Raw genomic sequence first — 6,152 nt, 5'->3', positions numbered from 1 at the left:
GCGCTGTCAAAAAAAAAAAAAAAAAAAAAAAAAAAAAAAAAAAAAAAAAAAATTTATATAAACAGAAAGTAGATTAGTGATTGCTTAGGGCTGGGAGAGGTGGGAATGGGGGAAGGAGAGTTGGAGAGGGGAATAGGAATTGACCGTTAATGGGGTTTCTTTTGGGGGAACAGGTATGTTCTAAAATTAGATTGTGGTGATGATTGTTCAACCTTGTGAATAAAATGAAAAAACATTGCATCATACACTTTAAATGGGTGAATTGTATAGTATGTTAATTGTACCTCAATTCGGCTGTTTTTAAAAAATCTAAATCGAAAGGCTTTTGTGACTGTGAAAGACGCACAGGTGTAGGATGCTGTGCAGTGTGGAGTAGTGAACAGAACACTGGCTTTGGAAGTCAACATGCCTGAGTCCAAATATTTTGCTGCTTATTAATTATGTGACCTCAGGTGAGTGACTTAAATTCTCTGAGATTTCTTTTTTTTTTTTTAATAAATTTATTTTATTTATTAATTTTTGGCTGCATTGGATCTTCGTTGTTGCATGCGGGCTTTCTCTAGTTGCGGCACGTGAGGGCTACTCTTCGTTGTGGTGCGTGGGCTTCTCATTGTAGTGTCTTGTTGTGGAGCATGGGCTCTAGGTGCACGGGCTTCAGTAGTTGTGGTACATGGGCTCAGTAGTTGTGGCTTGCAGGCTCTAGAGTGCAGGCTCAGTAGTTGTGGCACACGGGCTTGGTTACTCCACGGCATGTAGGATCTTCCTGGACCAGGGCTCGAACCCGTGTCCCCTGAATTGGCAGGCGGATTATTAACCACTCTGCCACCAGGGAAGTCCTGAGATTTCTTTCATTCACTGTAAAATGGTGACAATAATTCCTACTTCATAGGACTGGGTTTTGTTTTTTTTTAAAAAAACATTGATTCAAAAAATATTTATTAAAGAGTTATTACATTCCAGGAACTGTTCTAGGTTCTGGGATACAGCAGTGACCAGGATAGTCAAGGCTCTCTACATTATAACTCATGCAAAAAAATCTAGATTTTTACATGAAACTTGTCCACTGTAAAACACTGGCAATTACTTTAAAAATATTAAAAACACTGAAAACTAACACTGTGCAAAACACATCTGTGAGCCAAATTTTGCCCTTGGGCTGAGAGTTTGTGACCCCTGATGTAGGCTTTTCAGATGGTGAGTTTCTAGGCTACTGCTCACCTGGCTGAACCTCAGCACCCTCAGCCTGTTCCCATGTGCTGCCCAGCACCAACCAAAGAAAAATTCCTCAAAAATTCAGGGAAATCGTCCTAGCAAGTAATTGAGCTAGGCAGTGACCTGGATCTCACCCATTTCTATAAGATGCTGCAGGCTTCCTCAATGACCCAGTGAGGCACCATTCATTTTCCATGCCTGGGCTGAGCTGGCCCTTTCTACAGGGTAGGTTTGGAAGGCACTTGTGCTTCCCATACCTTTCAAGATCATCTGTCCTCTGAGAATCTCTTTGAGAGGCCAATTTAGAACACAGTCTCAGATGTTAGGATTTAGCCCTTTCATTCTTCTTTATCTGCTGATACCTGTCACCTCAACTGTTTTTGGACAAACATATAAGTGTGCACTAGTTGTATGGGAGGCTGTTTCCTGGAACTCAGTAATGGATAATTAATCTGTTTTCGTTCTCTAACATATCCCAGATCTCAGAAAAGAAAAAAAAAAAAGCTTTAAATGTATCTTGTAACTATTCAATTCAGAGTCAAACAAATTTAAATTGCTCATTTGTCCATCAACAGAGCAGTAGAGTTTAAAGCTCTGGGAAGAGGGATTCTGTAGAGAGAATTCAGGAAGTCAGTGCCTTCATTAGGCCATTTTACCCTCTCAACACCAAAATGCTGTTTGGAGTACTTAACCCCATAGGGTCATGGAATTCTCCAGTGCCTCTGAGTTTGAGACTTTCACAGGCAGAAGCTAAGTGGAGCACATCAGACTTCCAAAAGCCTCTACCAAGACAATGTGATACCATACCTTTGATAAAGGAGGCAAGAATATACAGTGGAGAAAAGGCAGCCTCTTCAATAGTGGTGCTGGGAAAACTGGACAGCTACATGGAAAAGAATGAAATTAGAACACTCCCTAACACCATACACAAAAATAAGCTCAAAATGGATTAAAGACCTAAATGTAAGGCCAGACACTATCAAACTCTTAGAGGAAAACGTAGGCAGAACACCCTATGATATAAATCACAGCAAGATCCTTTTTGACCCACCTCCTAGAGGAATGGAAATAAAAACAAAAATAAACAAATGGGACCTAATGAAACTTAAAAGCTTCTGCACAGCAAAGGAAACCATAAACAAGACGAAAAGACAACCCTCAGAATGGGAGAAAATATTTGAAAATGAAGCAACTGACAAAGGATTAATTTCCAAAATTTATAAGCAGCTCATGCAGCTCAATATCAAAATCAAACAACCCAATCCAAAAATGGGCAGAAGACCTAAATAGACATTTCTCCAAAGAAGATACACAGATTGCCAACAAACACATGAAAGAATACTCAACATCATTAATCATTAGAGAAATGTAAATCAAAACTACAATGAGGTTATCACCTCACACCGGTCAGAACGGCCAACATCAAAAAATCTACAAACAATAAATGCTGGAGAGGGTGTGGAGAAAAGGGAACCCTCCTGCACTGTTGGTGGGAATGTAAATTGATACAGCCACTATGGAGAACAGTATGGACATTACTCAAAATACTAAAAATAGAATTACCATATGACCCAGCAATCCCACTACTGGGCATATACCCTGAGAAAACCATAATTCAAAAAGAGTCATGTACCACAATGTTCACTGCAGCTCTATTTACAATGGCCAGGACATGGAAGCAACCTAAGTGTCCATCAACAGATGAATGGATAAAGAAGATGTGGAACATATGTACAATGGAATATTACTCAACCATGAAAAGAAACAAAATTGAGTTATTTGTAGTGAGGTGGATGGACCTAGAGTCTGTCATACAGAGTGAAGTAAGTCAGAAAGAGAAAAACAAATACTGTATGCTAATACATATATATGGAATCTAAAAAACAAAACAAAAAAATGGTCATGAAGAACCTAGGGGCAAGTCAGGAATAAAGACACAGACCTACTAGAGAATGGACTTGAGGACACAGGGAGGGGGAAGGGTAAGATGGGACAAAGTGGGAGAGTGGCATGGACATATATACACTACCAAATGTAAAATAGATAGCTAGTGGGAAGCAGCCTCATAGCACAGGGAGATCAGCTCTGTGCTTTGTCACCACCTAGAAGGGGGGATAGGGAGGGTGGGAGGGAGACGCAAGAGGGAAGAGATATGGGAACATATGTATATGTATAGCTGATTCACTTTGTTATAAAGCAGAAGCTAACACACCATTGTAAAGCAATTATACTCCAATAAAGATGTTAAAAAAAAAAAGAAAATGTGATATAGAGGAAAATGGTAGAGTCGCGTTCAAACTCCCTTCTGCTACGAATGACTATGTGACTGTGAAAAGTACTTTATCATTCTGAGTTTTACTTTCATCATTTGTAAAATGGGAAGAATGATAATTATCTCACGGGTCTTTTGCAGTGGTTCTCAACCTGCTTGCACATTAACATTGCTTTTAAAAATGTGGCAGCCTGGGACTTCCCTGGTGGTCCAGTGGTTGAGATTTCACCTTCCAATGCAGAGGGTGCAGGTTTGATCCATGGTTGGGGATCTAAGATCTCACATGCCTCACAGCCAAAAAAACCCCCAAAACATAAGACAGAAGTGGGCTTCTCTGGTGGCGCAGTGGTTAAGAATCCACCTGCCAATGCAGGGGACACGGGTTCGAGCCCTGGTCTGGGAAGATTCCACATTCCATGGAGCAACTAAGCCCGTGCGCCACAACTACTGAGCCTGAGCTCTAGAGCCCGCAAGCCACAGCTACTGAACCCACATGCCACAACTACTGAAGCCTGCACGCCCAGAGTCTCTGCTCCACAAGAGAAGCCACGACAATGAGAAGCCCGCGCACCACAACTAGAGAAAGCCCACGCACAGCAACGAAGACCCAACACAGCCAAAAAAAAAAAAAAGACCGAAACAAATTCAATAAAGATTTTTAAAATGGTCCACATCAAAAATATTTTTTTAATTAAAAAAAAAAATGTGGCAGCCTGTTCTAGAAATTAAGTCAAAATCCCTGAGGGTGAGATCCAGATAGCAGTAGATTATAAAAGCTCTGTAGATTATTCTAATATACAGTCAGGATTGAAAATCACTGGTGAGGATTAAATAATATTACTTGTGTAAAAAAAAAAAAATTGTTACTTGGGTAAAGCCCGTCTTACTAGTTCCTAGTTACTCCCTAACTTAAATTTCAATCCAGCAATTGACTATACTTTTGGCATAGGTTCTAAGACTGCACCACCAGGGGTCAGTCTGACCATACAAGTTGTTTCCTGGAAGATTCTGTTTACCTGTTCTCACAGTAACAGCCATGTACCATCCCTACAACCATTTGTTGAGTACCTGCCTGCCTTATGCCAGCTATAGTGCTAGTGACCATGTGATTTCTAATCGTATGACAAGTAGGCAAGATAGTTATTGCCTCTATCGTGAGGAAGCAGAGGCTCAGAAAGATTCCGTGACTTGTACAGGATGCACAGTAAGCAGCAGAACTTAGATTCAAGCTTCATTCATTCATTCACTCATTCAAAAACACTGAACCTTACTATGCACAAGGTACTATACATGGAAGTGCAGATCCAAAAGTGAACAAAGTATAGTTCTTATTCTCTGGAAGCTCATTTTATCCTTTACTTGTAGGTACATTTGGAAAAAAAAAAGGGGGGGCATCTCATTTTACAGTTGTTCTTGGCCTCAGGCAAGCTACATCTAGAGCTCAAATGCTATGTCCCTAAGAGGGTAGAATGGCCCTCATAGAATTTCCTGGGATGGCTGTTCCACTGTACCCAGCCATTATAAAAAAACAAAAAGAATTTGAGAGCCTATTAGTTACTTATGAAGCTAGGGACTACATCTGTTTTACCACTGTCTTATTTGCTTATTTACACCCTCAGCAGCAAACTATTAGCATAGAGTATGTGTCTAATTTTTAGTCAATGGATATTTATTGAATGAGTGAATGCCTAGTATTCTAAGCACTGCACATGAAGAGTCACAAGGGAAATGTTTAAAGAAGTCTGGTAAGCAGATTTGAATATTTCCTTCCGAAGGTTGTTCTAAAAAGCTCCAGTTGATTCATCCCTGAGGTGGGAAAGTCTCACAGATCTTGCAGAAGGTTCTAAATGAGCCAGGGGCCGGAGAATTATTATATTACTACATTTGATCAGTGGATCCAGAATCTAATGGCTACTCTGGAGTTTGTTCCGTATCACCAAGATACCAGCTGTTATGTCTCTGAGTTGTCATTCACTAACCAAGCAGTCTGACAGTTAGGACCATAAGGATTACCAGGTTGAGACAGACCTATAGTCCATTTAATATTCTCTTACCTTGGATGAAAGGTTATTCAAGTAGTGGTTCTTAAACCTGGTTATGAATCAGAATCACTTGGTGGAGCTTTGCAAAAATAAAGTACAGATCTCTGGACCCTACTCCAACCTAATGAAGTGGAACCCCTGGTACTAGGAAAGGGATCTGGGACTCTGCAGTAGGACTGGGGTTGAAAAATGACTGGTTCATTCATGTATGACTCTGCAATTCATAAATTTGCTCTAATCATTTCTGTATTCTAACTATATTCTGTCCCTGGATAATGAGCTCCATGCATTTGTTACCTACACCTTAAAGCATTCTTTTTTTTTTACCAGTCCTCATCTTAACTCTACTGGAAGTTTGTCAGTGATGTTATAATCCTAGGATTCGGGGATTTGAGAGCAGAGTTCATGCTGATCTTACCCATGCTGTTTGTGATACTATAGAGTTAGCTCAGCTCTCCCCCTAAAGCATGCCTAGCAGTCACATGCCCATTCTTGAGATTTTTCTTGGTTTACAAGCAGCTCTGGCTTTATTAAGTGAACCATTCTGCATCAGTTCGACAACCTTTGTCCACTTTGTGCAATAGCAGAAAAATAATATCTGTTCCTGTGATGATTGTGACCTGGGA

Source organism: Lipotes vexillifer, unplaced genomic scaffold (assembly GCF_000442215.2).
Source record: "Lipotes vexillifer unplaced genomic scaffold, Lipotes_vexillifer_v1.1 scaffold39, whole genome shotgun sequence".
Lineage (NCBI taxonomy): Eukaryota > Metazoa > Chordata > Mammalia > Artiodactyla > Lipotidae > Lipotes > Lipotes vexillifer.
Note: the sequence above shows the minus strand (reverse complement) of the source record.